Source organism: Rhinichthys klamathensis, unplaced genomic scaffold (genome assembly GCF_029890125.1).
Source record: "Rhinichthys klamathensis goyatoka isolate OS25496 unplaced genomic scaffold, OSU_Roscu_1.1 h1tg000035l_1, whole genome shotgun sequence".
NCBI lineage: Eukaryota > Metazoa > Chordata > Actinopteri > Cypriniformes > Leuciscidae > Rhinichthys > Rhinichthys klamathensis.
The window spans coordinates 543,656-557,370 of record NW_026606583.1 but is presented as its reverse complement, the minus strand read 5'-3'; the positions used below and the strand labels follow the sequence as shown (position 1 = coordinate 557,370).

Below are 13,715 nucleotides of genomic sequence, written 5' to 3'. Positions count from 1 at the left end.
AGAAGAGAGACATTAAAAGAAAAATTTGGCGAAAATGGACCACGGAAGGTGCCCTCACAAGGTAGCGTGGCCGAGCGGTCTAAGGCGCTGGATTAAGGCTCCAGTCTCTTCGGGGGCGTGGGTTCGAATCCCACTGCTGCCAAGACAGCATTTTAGAAGGCACTCGTGGCTGCTATGCCTAAGCGAAAACACTGGAGAAGTGACACTGCTTGCTCCCGGACTCTTCCAAACCCTGCCACTTTTGCTTTCCTTGGCTGAACTCGGCGTGCTTCAGAGCCTGACGATGAAGGTCCGCACCCAACGTTTAATCTATTTATGAAAAAAAAAATGGCCAGAAAACGGCCCACGAATTAAGCCACATCAGGGTAGCGTGGCCGAGGGGTCTAAGGCGCTGGATTTAGGCTCCAGTCTCTTCGGGGGCGTGGGTTCGAATCCCACCGCTGCCAGCAGTGATTTTAAAGAGGGCCAGACACCTTAAGAGTGCTCCGAAAAGGCGCAAAAGCGGCTGAAAATCTGCACCCTCTTGAATCAGGGACGGTAATAATGTCACTTCAAAAATGAATTTAAACATAATAATAACAAATGTCTAGTCTATAATGATGGAGTTAGCCAATTTGACTCATTGAGATTTTTTTGGTGATCTGACAGCTACCTCATGATTTTGAGTTTAACTGCGACACAGCTGGCTGCCATGGAGGATGGCCCAAAGGCTTTGATTAGGTAATTCAGGTGTGTTTGATTAGAGATGGAATTGCAATCTGCAGGGAGGGGGGCCTCCAAGAGTGTAACTGCGTCCCCCCTGTATTTAGGAGGCCTTTCCACCTGTCGAGGTGCTCCTTCAAGGCACGTAGAATTTCGACGGATTTAACTGTGGAGAAGAGAGACATTAAAAGAAAAAATTGGCGAAAATGGACCACGGAAGGTGCCCTCACAAGGTAGCGTGGCCGAGCGGTCTAAGGCGCTGGATTAAGGCTCCAGTCTCTTCGGGGGCGTGGGTTCGAATCCCACTGCTGCCAAGACAGCATTTTAGAAGGCACTCGTGGCTGCTATGCCTAAGCGAAAACACTGGAGAAGTGACACTGCTTGCTCCCGGACTCTTCCAAACCCTGCCACTTTTGCTTTCCTTGGCCAAACTCGGCGTGCTTCAGAGCCTGACGATGAAGGTCCGCACCCAACGTTTAATCTATTTATGAAAAAAAAATGGCCAGAAAACGGCCCACGTATCGAGCCACGTCAGGGTAGCATGGCCGAGGGGTCTAAGGCGCTGGATTTAGGCTCCAGTCTCTTCGCGGGCGTGGGTTCGAATCCCACCGCTGCCAGCAGTGATTTTAAAGAGGGCCAGACACCTTAAGAGTGCTCCGAAAAGGCGCAAAAGTGGCTGAAAATCTGCACCCTCTTGAATCAGGGACGGTAATAATGTCACTTCAAAAATGAATTTAAACATAATAATAACAAATGTCTAGTCTATAATGATGGAGTTAGCCAATTTGACTCATTGAGATTTTTTTGGTGATCTGACAGCTACCTCATGATTTTGAGTTTAACTGCGACACAGCTGGCTGCCATTTTGGAGGATGGCCCAAAGGCTTTGATTAGGGAATTCAGGTGTGTTTGATTAGAGATGGAATTGCAATATGCAGGGAGGGGGGCCTCCAGGAGTGTAACTGCGCCCCCCCTGTATTTAGGAGGCCTTTCCACCTGTCGAGGTGCTCCTTCAAGGCACGTAGAATTTCGACGGATTTAACTGTGGAGAAGAGAGACATTAAAAGAAAAATTTGGCGAAAATGGCCCACGGAAGGTGCCCTCACAAGGTAGCGTGGCCGAGCGGTCTAAGGCGGTGGATTAAGGCTCCAGTCTCTTCGGGGGCGTGGGTTCGAATCCCACCGCTGCCAAGACAGCATTTTAGAAGGCACTCGTGGCTGCTATGCCTAAGCGAAAACACTGGAGAAGTGACACTGCTTGCTCCCGGTCTCTTCCCAACCCTGCCGCTTTTGCTTTCCTTGGCCGAACTCGGCGTGCTTCAGAGCCTGACGATGAAGGTCCGCACCCAACGTTTAATCTATTTATGAAAAAAAAAATGGCCAGAAAACGGCCCACGAATCAAGCCACATCAGGGTAGCGTGGCCGAGGGGTCTAAGACGCTGGATTTAGGCTCCAGTCTCTTCGTGGGCGTGGGTTCGAATCCCACCGCTGCCAGCAGTGATTTTAAAGAGGGCCAGACACCTTAAGAGTGCTCCGAAAAGGCGCAAAAGCGGCTGAAAATCTGCACCCTCTTGAATCAGGGACGGTAATAATGTCACTTCAAAAATGAATTTAAACATAATAATAACAAATGTCTAGTCTATAATGATGGAGTTAGCCAATTTGACTCATTGAGATTTTTTTGGTGATCTGACAGCTACCTCATGATTTTGAGTTTAACTGCGACACAGCTGGCTGCCATTTTGGAGGATGGCCCAAAGGCTTTGATTAGGTAATTCAGGTGTGTTTGATTAGAGATGGAATTGCAATCTGCAGGGAGGGGGGCCTCCAGGAGTGTAACTGCGTCCCCCCTGTATTTAGGAGGCCTTTCCACCTGTCGAGGTGCTCCTTCAAGGCACGTAGAATTTCGACGGATTTAACTGTGGAGAAGAGAGACATTAAAAGAAAAAATTGGCGAAAATGGACCACGGAAGGTGCCCTCACAAGGTAGCGTGGCCGAGCGGTCTAAGGCGCTGGATTAAGGCTCCAGTCTCTTCGGGGGCGTGGGTTCGAATCCCACTGCTGCCAAGACAGCATTTTAGAAGGCACTCGTGGCTGCTATGCCTAAGCGAAAACACTGGAGAAGTGACACTGCTTGCTCCCGGTCTCTTCCAAACCCTGCCGCTTTTGCTTTCCTTGGCCGAACTCGGCGTGCTTCAGAGCCTGACGATGAAGGTCCGCACCCAACGTTTAATCTATTTATGAAAAAAAAAAATGCCCAGAAGACGGCCCACGAATCGATCCACGTCAGGGTAGCGTGGCCGAGGGGTCTACGGCGCTGGATTTAGGCTCCAGTCTCTTCGGGGGCGGGGGATCGAATCCCACCGCTGCCAGCAGTGATTTTAAAGAGGTCCAGACACCTTAAGTGTGCTCCGAAAAGGCGCAAAAGTGGCTGAAAATCTGCACCCTCTTGAATCAGGGACAGCAATAATGTCACTTCAAAAATGAATTTAAACATAATAATAACAAATGTCTAGTCTATAATGATGGAGTTAGCCAATTTGACTCATTGAGATTTTTTGGGTGATCTGACAGCTACCTCATGATTTTGAGTTTAACTGCGACACAGCTGGCTGCCATTTTGGAGGATGGCCCAAAGGCTTTGATTAGGTAATTCAGGTGTGTTTGATTAGAGATGGAATTGCAATCTGCAGGGAGGGGGGCCTCCAGGAGTGTAACTGCATCCCCCCTGTATTTAGGAGGCCTTTCCACCTGTCGAGGTGCTCCTTCAAGGCACGTAGAATTTCGACGGATTTAACTGTGGAGAAGAGAGACATTAAAAGAAAAAATTGGCGAAAATGGCCCACGGAAGGTGCCCTCACAAGGTAGCGTGGCCGAGCGGTCTAAGGGGCTGGGTCTAAGGCGCAAAAGCGGCTGAAAATCTGCACCCTCTTGAATCAGGGACAGCAATAATGTCACTTCAAAAATGAATTTAAACATAATAATAACAAATGTCTAGTCTATAATGATGGAGTTAGCCAATTTGACTCATTGAGATTTTTTTGGTGATCTGACAGCTACCTCATGATTTTGAGTTTAACTGCGACACAGCTGGCTGCCATTTTGGCCGAAAATGCCGAAAAAGTGGCCAAAACCGACATGCCTGCAAATGGCCGTGGGACGGCCCCTGTACGCAGACGGAGGGTCGTGGCACCCCGGGACTTTGGATTCCGACTCTCCAGGGGCCCCTGACGCGGGGCCCCGAATCCTGGAACTCGAGGGCCTTTGCAAAAAATCGCCCCTCCCCCGCCATCAAATCATTTAAAGGCCTGAAAGGCTCTTTCAGTGTGAGAGTGAAACAGCCTCGAGGGAGAGATTTTGCATAGAGGCTAAAATATATTTGCCTTTACTCTAGGGCCCGGTGCTTTCGGTACGTCGCTCGGGGCGGGCCCAGGGGTCACCGTGCCGAATTTGGGGCCCCTGGGACCTTTCCATGAAAATCCCACTCGCCCATTAAATGAATCACCACAACGGTTTCGCGGACTTCGCTTAGAAACGTCCGATCGACTAGGGCAGTGGTTCCCAAAGTAGGGGTCGCGACCCCCCGGGGGGGCGTGAGACAGCGAGGGGGGGTCGCGAGATGATTTCCAAGGGACCGTTCGGTATTTATGGAAAGGTCCACCGGAGGAAAATAGGGGAGGGTGTATTTTTATTCTTTGTTGAGGGGAGGGTCATTCAACTTTTTGTATCCATGAAAACAGCAAAATTTCAAATATTTTTTCCATGTAGCTTTGTAGCTCTCTCGGTCTCGGTTCCCCATCGCTATCAGATGGGTCTCCCAACAAAAATCCAGTTTAGCGCTGTCTGACAGTGCGCGCTCAGAAAAAGTACATCATGTACAGAACGCCAATGAAATGTTTACCTGGCATAGCTTTAAAGCACGATTTAATAATTAACTTTTGTGATTACGAATAAGTGCAGTGTCCTGTGAGTGTAACTCTACCGCTGCATTAACATGTGATATGAATGTACGTTGAGTGTTTGAGTGTATTGGGACTGAAGCGCCAGAACTGCAGCTGATATAATGTGCGCTGTAGCACGATACTTCCATATTTTAGTTTCCATTCTTATTGTGTTTCCACAACAATGTTAGTGAGTAAATACTGAAATTGCCACCATAACAGTGGAGTGTGATGTGACGTAGGGCTATCACATTTTTAAATTACTATTAGTATTATTTGAAGTTAAAATAATCGGAAATACGCAGACCTACACCAAAGAACTATTTGAGGATAAATTATTTAAAATTGGGCAATTCCAGCGTTATGGACGTGACATTTGCAGTCAAAACTTGAAATATAAATGATCAGAAAATGTATTTAATACTGAAACGTCTGTTTATATAGGCTATCCATACCCCCAAAGGAGTCAAGACATTAGAAAAATATCAGTCTACACATGCGTTTTATATTTAATATGAGCGAAATACACATGTGACGTGACACAAAAAATCTTTAACTTTTATGTGGCAAAATATTTTTTAATAATTCTACGAATTACACTGAATTACACAAAACAAAAGTACGCTAATAACCGGATAAAGAAGGGTCGGCCTCCACAGAACATAAAATATCCTTTATTTTATTTTATTTTTCGTGTTCGCATTTATGAGGAAAAAAACAATACGGACGTGACAGTTCTCCGTTTCGGACATGACCGCTCTGAAAGCGACTTTAAAACTTCCACAGAGACTTCAGAAAGCACAAAGCCTTTCTTTAAAGTAAATTTCGTTTTTTATTAATTGTATCTAAATTTTAATTAATGTTTCATCAACCAATTACCTGGATTAATGAATAAGAAGTAAATATAGTAGAAAATAGATCATCATGACATGGAGTCGCCGGCGCGTGAACTGGACTCTTTCTCATGAACCGAAACTCAGCGTATAATGTAGCTACTTGCCTCACAGAATTGAGAAATATATAGAAAGCTTGATGTCAACTTTTAAACAGAACATTTAAAAACGAAAAACAGACTGCTCTCTGCTTATGTAATCCGTATGAAATCTGCATTTCTCTCTGGCGCCTTACTGTGAAGATGGCGAGTCAGCATCGTGAAATTCATCTTGAAGCCGACACACTGACACAGAAAAACCTTGTTTATTAATAAACAATTAATATCTCTCCCTGCTATACTATTTGACATATTCATAATCATTACTTTTGCCGGTTCTTTGTGGCAGCTTTTAGATACTTTATTGGGAGCGCCACCCTTGTTACATGAACGCGTCACCACTGCATCAGCACCGAAAACATGATTTTTCTTCTTTTTTTTTAAATCTAAAATAAAAAATCATGATACGAACCGAGTTGTAGGTTTGGTCCATCGTTACAGCCTTAGTAAAACGAGAAAGTAGGAGTTTAGTCGTTTGTCATTTTGTAAAAAAAAAACAATGGCTATCTGAGCATCTTTGCCAACCGCAAACCAGCAATCAATAAATTATCGGGGAGGGTCATGCCTTTTTCACAATCATTTTGGAGGGTCATGGAAAAATGTATTACTGGCGAAGGGAGGGTCAAGTTTTTTGACTACAGATCTCAAAACTCCTCCGGTGGCCCCTTAAATAAAAAACGAACAGTCCCTAAATAAAAAAAAATAATAGGCTAAAAAAAAAAAATTATATATATATATATATATATATATATATATATATATATATAATATATATATAACGATTAGAAATAGCATATTGTATCCATAATTGTAACAAAATACAAAAAAATAGTTGTTAAATAAAAAAAATAAAAAATAAAAACATACAAATAAAAAAAAAGCCGTTGGTCCTGAGCCTGAGGTAATGACGAGAGATTAACGACAATTAGCGGTCACTTTACTACAGCACCAAGATAAAGTCTTTCTGACACGTAGCGCAAGGTATTTTTTTAGGTTTAAGTATAGGATAATATTGTTTTCGAAATGAAACGTTGGTTAATATCGACCAAAGACAACAAAGGAAGGCCAGCAGAGGTGCCAGTGGAGGAGAGTGGAGAAGTAGGCCTACCACCGTCGGAAATGCCATCGACCTCAGATACGGAAAGAGGCCGGCGTGTGCATAAAGAGCACATCCATCAGCAGTCGGATCAGCCTTCCTCCAAGTGTCGAAAGTATCGAGACGAATTTATCCAGTATGGATTCACATGCGTCATCATCAACGAAGTACAACATCCCCAGTGTGTGCACATGAAAGCCTAAAGCCTGTAAAAATGCTACGATACTTGAAAACCAAGCACCCCTCTCTTGCTGCTAAACCAGTAGATTTTTTCCGACGAAAGGAGCGAGAGTTGCAAGGCCAAAAGAAAGTTCTAACTAAACAAACAACAATCCCTGCCAAAGCTCAACAGGCATCATATGAGGTGGCATATTTAATTGCACTGGCAAAAAAGCCACACACGATCGGTGAAACCCTTATCAAACCCGCTGCTATAGCAATAAGTCGGGCTATGCATGGGGATAAACTGGCCCGTGAGCTAGAAGCAGTGCCTCTGTCTAACGGGACTATTGCCCGGCGCATCTCCGACATGGCCCAGGACATAAAGTGTCAGCTGGTGGACAGAGTGAAGAAAGGGAAATATGCTTTACAATTAGATGAATCCACAGATGTATCAAACTCTCCCCAGCTGCTTGTATTCGTCAGATACAGTTTTGACGGAAAACTTAACGAGGACATTCTGTTTTGCACCGCGCTTGAGGGAACGTGCACAGGCGAGGACATTTTCACAAAAGTTGACAACAAACTAAAAGAAGAGGGACTGTCTTGGGGTGAGTGCATCGGTGTGTGTACAGATGGTGCTGGAGCGATGCTGGGGAAAAAGAAAGGTCTTAAAGCAAGAGTCTTGCAAGTGGCGCCTCACATAAATTTCACGCATTGCATTATACACAGAGAAGCTCTTGCGAGCAAAACCCTTGACCCAGAACTTAAACGTGTTCTTGAAACCGCGATAAAAATTGTCAACTACATAAAAGCGCGTCCACTCAATATCAGGCTGTTTGCCACTCTCTGTCACGAACTGGGATCGGAGCATGAGTGCTTGCTGCTCCACACAGAAGTCAGGTAGCTTTCGCGAGGGAATGTGCTCAGCCGCCTGTTTGAGCTGCGGGACGAAGTGCGCTTATTTCTGATGGAGCATGCGTCCCAGCTCGCTGACCACCTCACTGATCCTGACTGGTTAACAAGGCTAGCGTATTTGTCTTGCATATTTGAAAAACTGAATGGCCTTAATATGTCATTGCAAGGTGAAAACACAAGCATCATGTCACTGAATGATAAAATCTACGCATTCACGAGAAAACTTGAGCGCTGGACTGAGCGAGTTGAAATGGGTAGGATTGACATGTTTTCTGAGCTGGACGAATTCATTGAGGAAAATGAACTGAGTGTTAACATAGTGATGAAGTCTATCACTACTCACCTTCAATCCCTACTGGAACACTTCAACAAATATTTCCCAAAGGAAACAGCTCCAGAACAATATGACTGGGTAAGATCACCGTTCACTGTAACAAGGGCTAATCATCTGACATCCAACCTGGAGGACGCATTGGTTGAACTGTCAAGCGACCGAACCTTAAAAACAGCGTTTAATTCCAAGACGCTGGCTGAGTTCTGGATTTCTGTCGAGAAGGAATACCCACAGCTATCCAAGGCCGCTATGGATGTACTGATGCCTTTTGGCACTACCTACTTGTGCGAAAAGACTTTCTCGGCACTCACGTACATTAAAAATAAACACAGATCGCGACTGAATGTGGAGGATGAACTCCGAGTGGCGGTCTCCAAAATTAAACCAAGAATGGACTTGCTGTGCTCCAAGCATTGTGCCCATCCATCTCATTAGGAGATGGTAGGCTAATATTTAAATGAAAGTAATGAGTAAATTACTATAAAACAGTATTATAGTTTGATTGTTGTGTTCTTTTTTGTTGTAAACATGCTCGTGTTTAGATAGGCCTATTTGTGCGTGTGCGCCTTTGTGCGCAACGATATTGTGCCCATCCATCTCATTAGGAGATGTTAGGCTAATATTTAAATGAAAGTAATGAGTAAATTACTATAAAACAATATTAGAGTTGTTTGATTGTTGTGTTCATTTTTTTGTTGTAAACATGCTCGTTTTTAGATAGGCCTATTTGTGCGTGTGCGCCGTTGTGCGCAACGATATTGTGCCCATCCATCTCATTAGGAGATGTTAATATTTAAGTAAGGAATAATTGACGACAGGCCGTTGAATTATTAGAAAAATAGTGCACACTCGAGCTAATAGGCTAAATGAAACACAAAGCCCTTTTAACAAGTAGGCCTATCAATAATTGTTTATTTGTTATAGAATAATAACGAAAACCCGTGCAGTTTAATTTTTATTAAAATTAAACTGCATGTGTCCATTTATTGTGAAGTTAGACATTAAAAAATTGCAGATCAAGCGCATGGGGCTGCATGTTTTTTCTTGTTATGAATTGTACCCTATTTTCCGTTATTACAGTTATTACTACGCGCAGTGATATGGAACTGTAATGCGGTCAAAACTACTTTAGCCGTGCGTTTCCCTGAAAATAATTGCACACCTTATAACGTTCTCAACCAATCAGAATCAAGCATGTAACAGCCCTGTAGTATAATATAAAATAATATAATGGTTGTTTTGACTGTTGTGTTCTTCTGTGTTGTAAGTATGCCTATTAGTGCGTGTGCACAGTTTCACGCAATGTTTGTATACTTTAACCACCTCCGAGGATAGTAGGGGTCGCGAGTCACTCGCACCTTTATTTTGGGGGTCGTGGGCTGAAAAGTTTGGGAACCCCTGGACTAGGGGACGCCATTTTCCTTCTCGCCACGGCCCCCTGGTGCGGCCCTAAAAGTTTGGTGGCCCTGGGGCCTCGTTCGGCGGTCGAAAGGGTGAAAAACACGTCACGGGGTCAAAAAGGTCAAACCGACGGAACGCGCTCCCGTGAGGAGACGGAAGGTCGCAGGAGCCCGAAACTCGGCGAGTTCCGTCGTCTCCCGTCCCTAAATGGGGCCCCCGAGTTTGAGGGCCCTAGCCGCTTTCTAAGCGTTTCCCAACCCCCGTTTGTGATGAGGCCATTGATTGTGCTTGGTGACTGATGTGAGCAGCGACGTATTAATTTTTGGTGATGTCCCACTGGGTCCTACGGACACCAAAATTGTATCTCGTTTAGAGGGGGACGAGACCTTTACTTTGAGACCACCCACGGCCCCGTGGGCCCCCGGGGGCCAGAGATGGAGATGAAAATACACATTTATCTAAGCGAAAACGCAACGGATCCGGCCGTGGCTGGGCTCTTTGGAACCGTCTAGTTGAGCTGAAAAGAATGATAAAAAATTATGAATTTTGGCCGTGTTTTCGCGGAGATATTAGCCGAAAACCGTCGGGCGCGTTCTAAAATGGCGCCCGCTGATGACGTCACGATCTCGGGAACAAAATCGCTCATATCTCGGGAACGCGAAGACCCAGAGAGCTCAAATTGGGGTGAGGAGGTCCCACGGGGGCCCCGACTCGAACCAGGGCTATGGCGGGCCGCGGGGACGCCCCCTAGTGGTTCGCCGTTCGCTGGGTCCCCCGACTTTGAACGGCTATAACTCGGGGACCCGGGCGAGTTGGACCTCGGGGGTGGGCTCATTCGAAAGGGCCCGTCCAGCACTACAATCTATTAGAGTTTGGGGAACATTGAGCCAGGGGTTCTCGAGATATAAGCCGACAAAGCTGCGACTTTGACCGGACGTAACTCCCAGGCCCCGAGGCCCTCGGGGACGGGGGTGGGCTCATTGGATAGGGCTCCTCGAGGCCTACAGACGACCCGAGTTTGAAATTTTTTCGCCGTGTGGTTTTTGAGATATTCGAGAAAAACAAACATTCCCATACGTTCAGTGGTTAAATGGCTGTCACCCATGTCTCCAACGGGACTTCCAGATGATTAAAAACTACTTTTTCAGGCCCAACCACCTCTACTGTACTAAGCACACTCCACTGAACACATCTCACTAATTTTCAAGTCATTTCAGTGTTTAGTTTGCATTAAAATGGGTGTCCTTGAAACCACGTTTTGGTACTGTGATAAATGCTACGTGGGATGGGACACATTTTCTGTGAAACACATATTAATGAAAGTTCCAAATCATGATAAAAACTATTTTACTGCACTCAGGGGCCCCCCTTGAGTCCGTAGCACCAAGTCCCATCCCATAATTCCACTGACCACGAACCCATTATTTTTTTATAATGTAATAAATGCAACGTGGGATGTCCATAGCTCTGGTCAGGAAGGGTCTAGAGCCTCCATTTTTGCACTCAGGTCTAAGTCTCATCACCCTCTAACAGAATCCAGAGTTTCAAGAAGATTGGAGAAACCTTTTTTTCCGACCCGAAAAAACCGACAGGGATATAACATATACCCCCTGTCGGTTTTTTCGGGTCGAGATTTTGAGTTTCTCCAATCTTCTTGAAACTCTGGATTCTGTTAGAGGGTGATGGGACTTAGACCTGAGTGCAAAAATGGAGGCTCTAGACCCTTCCTGACCAGAGCTATGGACATCCCACGTAGCATTTGTTCCATTGTAAAAATAGTGGTTTCGCGGTCAGTGGAATTATGGGATGAGACTTGGTGCTACGGACTCAGGGGAGGCCCCTGAGTGCAGTAAAATGGTTTTCATCATGACAGCAACTTTAATTCAAATGTCTATCAGAGAAACTCTCTGAATCCCCATTCAATCGATGGCACGTGGGATTCTGTCCGATTGCAGCTTGTTGAATGAAGGGCGGGGTTAGTATTTTACAAAAATAGTGGGTTATTGGACAAATAGTGGCTTCTTGGGATGATCCCACGTAGCATTTATTCCATTGTACCAAATATAGGCTTCGCGGACAGTTGCTCTACCCGGCTTAGTTCTTAGCACTTTTTGACCGGGCATAACTCAGGAACCAAGCCGACTTTGGGCTCCATACTCTGGGGTCCTGGGGGGCCCATGGGTACCTTTACACACCCAGAGTTTGGAGCTCCAAGTCGGCTTGGTTCCCGAGATACACCCAGTCAAACCTGGAAAGGAAGTGGCCGTATCTCGGAACCAGAAGGACCTAGGAGCTGGGGACGGTGGGGTCTGAAGGGGACCCATGGGCCCTCCCCACACCAAGAGTTTGGAGCCCAAACTCGGCTTGGTTCCCGAGATAAACCCGGTCAAAGCTGGAAAGGAAGTGGCCGTATCTCGGAACCAGAAGGACCTAGGAGCTGGGGACGGTGGGGTCTGAAGGGGACCCATCGGCCCTCCCCACACCCCGAGTTTGGAGCTCGAACTCGGCTTTGTTCCCGAGATACACCCGGTCAAACTGGACAGGAAGTTGCCGTATCTCGGAACCGGAAGGACCTAGAAGCTGGGGACGGTGGGTTCCGAAGGGACCTAAAGGGCCCTACTCACACCCGGAGTTTGGAGCTCCAACTCGGCTCCACCCCCAAGATACACCCACTTATACATAAGGGTCTTTTGGACAAAACGGTCAATATCTCGGAAATGACGAGTCCCAGCGGATCGTCCTTTGGGGTGGTGAGGGGTCACTAGGGGCCCTCTCAGACCCCAGAGTCCCGAGCCTCTGGGACCCTTCCTTCTGAAGTGCACCCTTTTCTGTTGGGCCCCGTATCTCGGACCGTGGGGGAGCTAGAAGCACGGGCTAGGGCGCGTGATGGGGGGGCATTTCCGCCATATAGTGGGTTATTGGACAAAAAGTGGGTTAGTGGGACGGGGGTGGGGGGGGGTCTGGTCACTCTAGTGGTCAATCGGACAAATAATGGGTTAGCGGGACGGGGCACGTGTGGCGCCCCACCAAGGACGAAGGCAGAACTGCTTGGGTAGGCCTCGGGCTTCGGGTCACTCCCGTCGGGCCCCTGAGGGGGTCGGGTCACCCCGACCCTGCCCGCGTGGGTCGGGCGCCCGGGGAGGGTCGGCCTGCGGCGTCGGCCGACCCCCCAAAAATTTCGGGGGGTCAGCGCGCTCGTCCGCCAACCCCCGTCCTAATCGCCGCGCCCCGTTTACTGAATGGACGCTTTTTATTTTTATGGACTATCTAGAGGTACTAACTGCGGTGGAAAAGCAACCGAGCTAAAGCGAACCGAACCGTGCCGTACCGAGTCGAGTCGTACCACGCAGTGGAAAAGCGAAGCGAGCCGAACCGTTCCGCGCCGAGTCGAACCGTACCGAGCCGAACCGAGCCGTACCAGCAGTGGAAAAGCGCCATTAAGGTGTCTGGCCCTCTTTAAAAACCGTCTAATTTCGACGGATTTAACTGTGGAGAAGAGAGACATTAAAAGAAAAAATTGGCGAAAATGGCCCACGGAAGGTGCCCTCACAAGGTAGCGTGACCGAGCGGTCTAAGGCGCTGGTCTAAGGCGCAAAAGCGGCTGAAAATCTGCACCCTCTTGAATCAGGGACAGCAATAATGTCACTTCAAAAATGAATTTAAACATAATAATAACAAATGTCTAGTCTATAATGATGGAGTTAGCCAATTTGACTCATTGAGATTTTTTTGGTGATCTGACAGCTACCTCATGATTTTGAGTTTAACTGCGACACAGCTGGCTGCCATTTTGGAGGATGGCCCAAAGGCTTTGATTAGGTAATTCAGGTGTGTTTGATTAGAGATGGAATTGCAATCTGCAGGGAGGGGGGCCTCCAGGAGTGTAACTGCGTCCCCCCTGTATTTAGGAGGCCTTTCCACCTGTCGAGGTGCTCCTTCAAGGCACGTAGAATTTCGACGAATTTAACTGTGGAGAAGTCCCACCGCTGCCAAGACAGCATTTTAGAAGGCACTCGTGGCTGCTATGCCTAAGCGAAAACACTGGAGAAGTGACACTGCTTGCTCGCGGACTCTTCCAAACCCTGCCGCTTTTGCTTTTCTTGGCCAAACTCGGCGTGCTTCAGAGCCTGACGATAAAGGTCCGCACCCAACGTTTAATCTATTTATGAAAAA

The 13,715-nt window shown here is 46.7% G+C and overlaps 4 non-coding genes across 4 annotated transcripts; all 4 read left to right on the top strand.

Moving 5' to 3' along the window:
• The first annotated feature begins 60 nt into the window (after window positions 1-60).
• Window positions 61-142, top strand: trnal-aag (transfer RNA leucine (anticodon AAG)). The gene has a single exon. It is a non-coding gene; the product is annotated as a tRNA-Leu (tRNA).
• Window positions 143-364: 222 nt separating this feature from the next.
• On the top strand, window positions 365-446 carry trnal-uag (transfer RNA leucine (anticodon UAG)). Its single transcript has one exon. It is a non-coding gene; the product is annotated as a tRNA-Leu (tRNA).
• A 488-nt stretch (window positions 447-934) lies between these two features.
• On the top strand, window positions 935-1,016 carry trnal-aag (transfer RNA leucine (anticodon AAG)). The gene has a single exon. It is a non-coding gene; the product is annotated as a tRNA-Leu (tRNA).
• Window positions 1,017-2,687: 1,671 nt separating this feature from the next.
• Window positions 2,688-2,769, top strand: trnal-aag (transfer RNA leucine (anticodon AAG)). Its single transcript has one exon. It is a non-coding gene; the product is annotated as a tRNA-Leu (tRNA).
• Window positions 2,770-13,715: the final 10,946 nt, after the last annotated feature.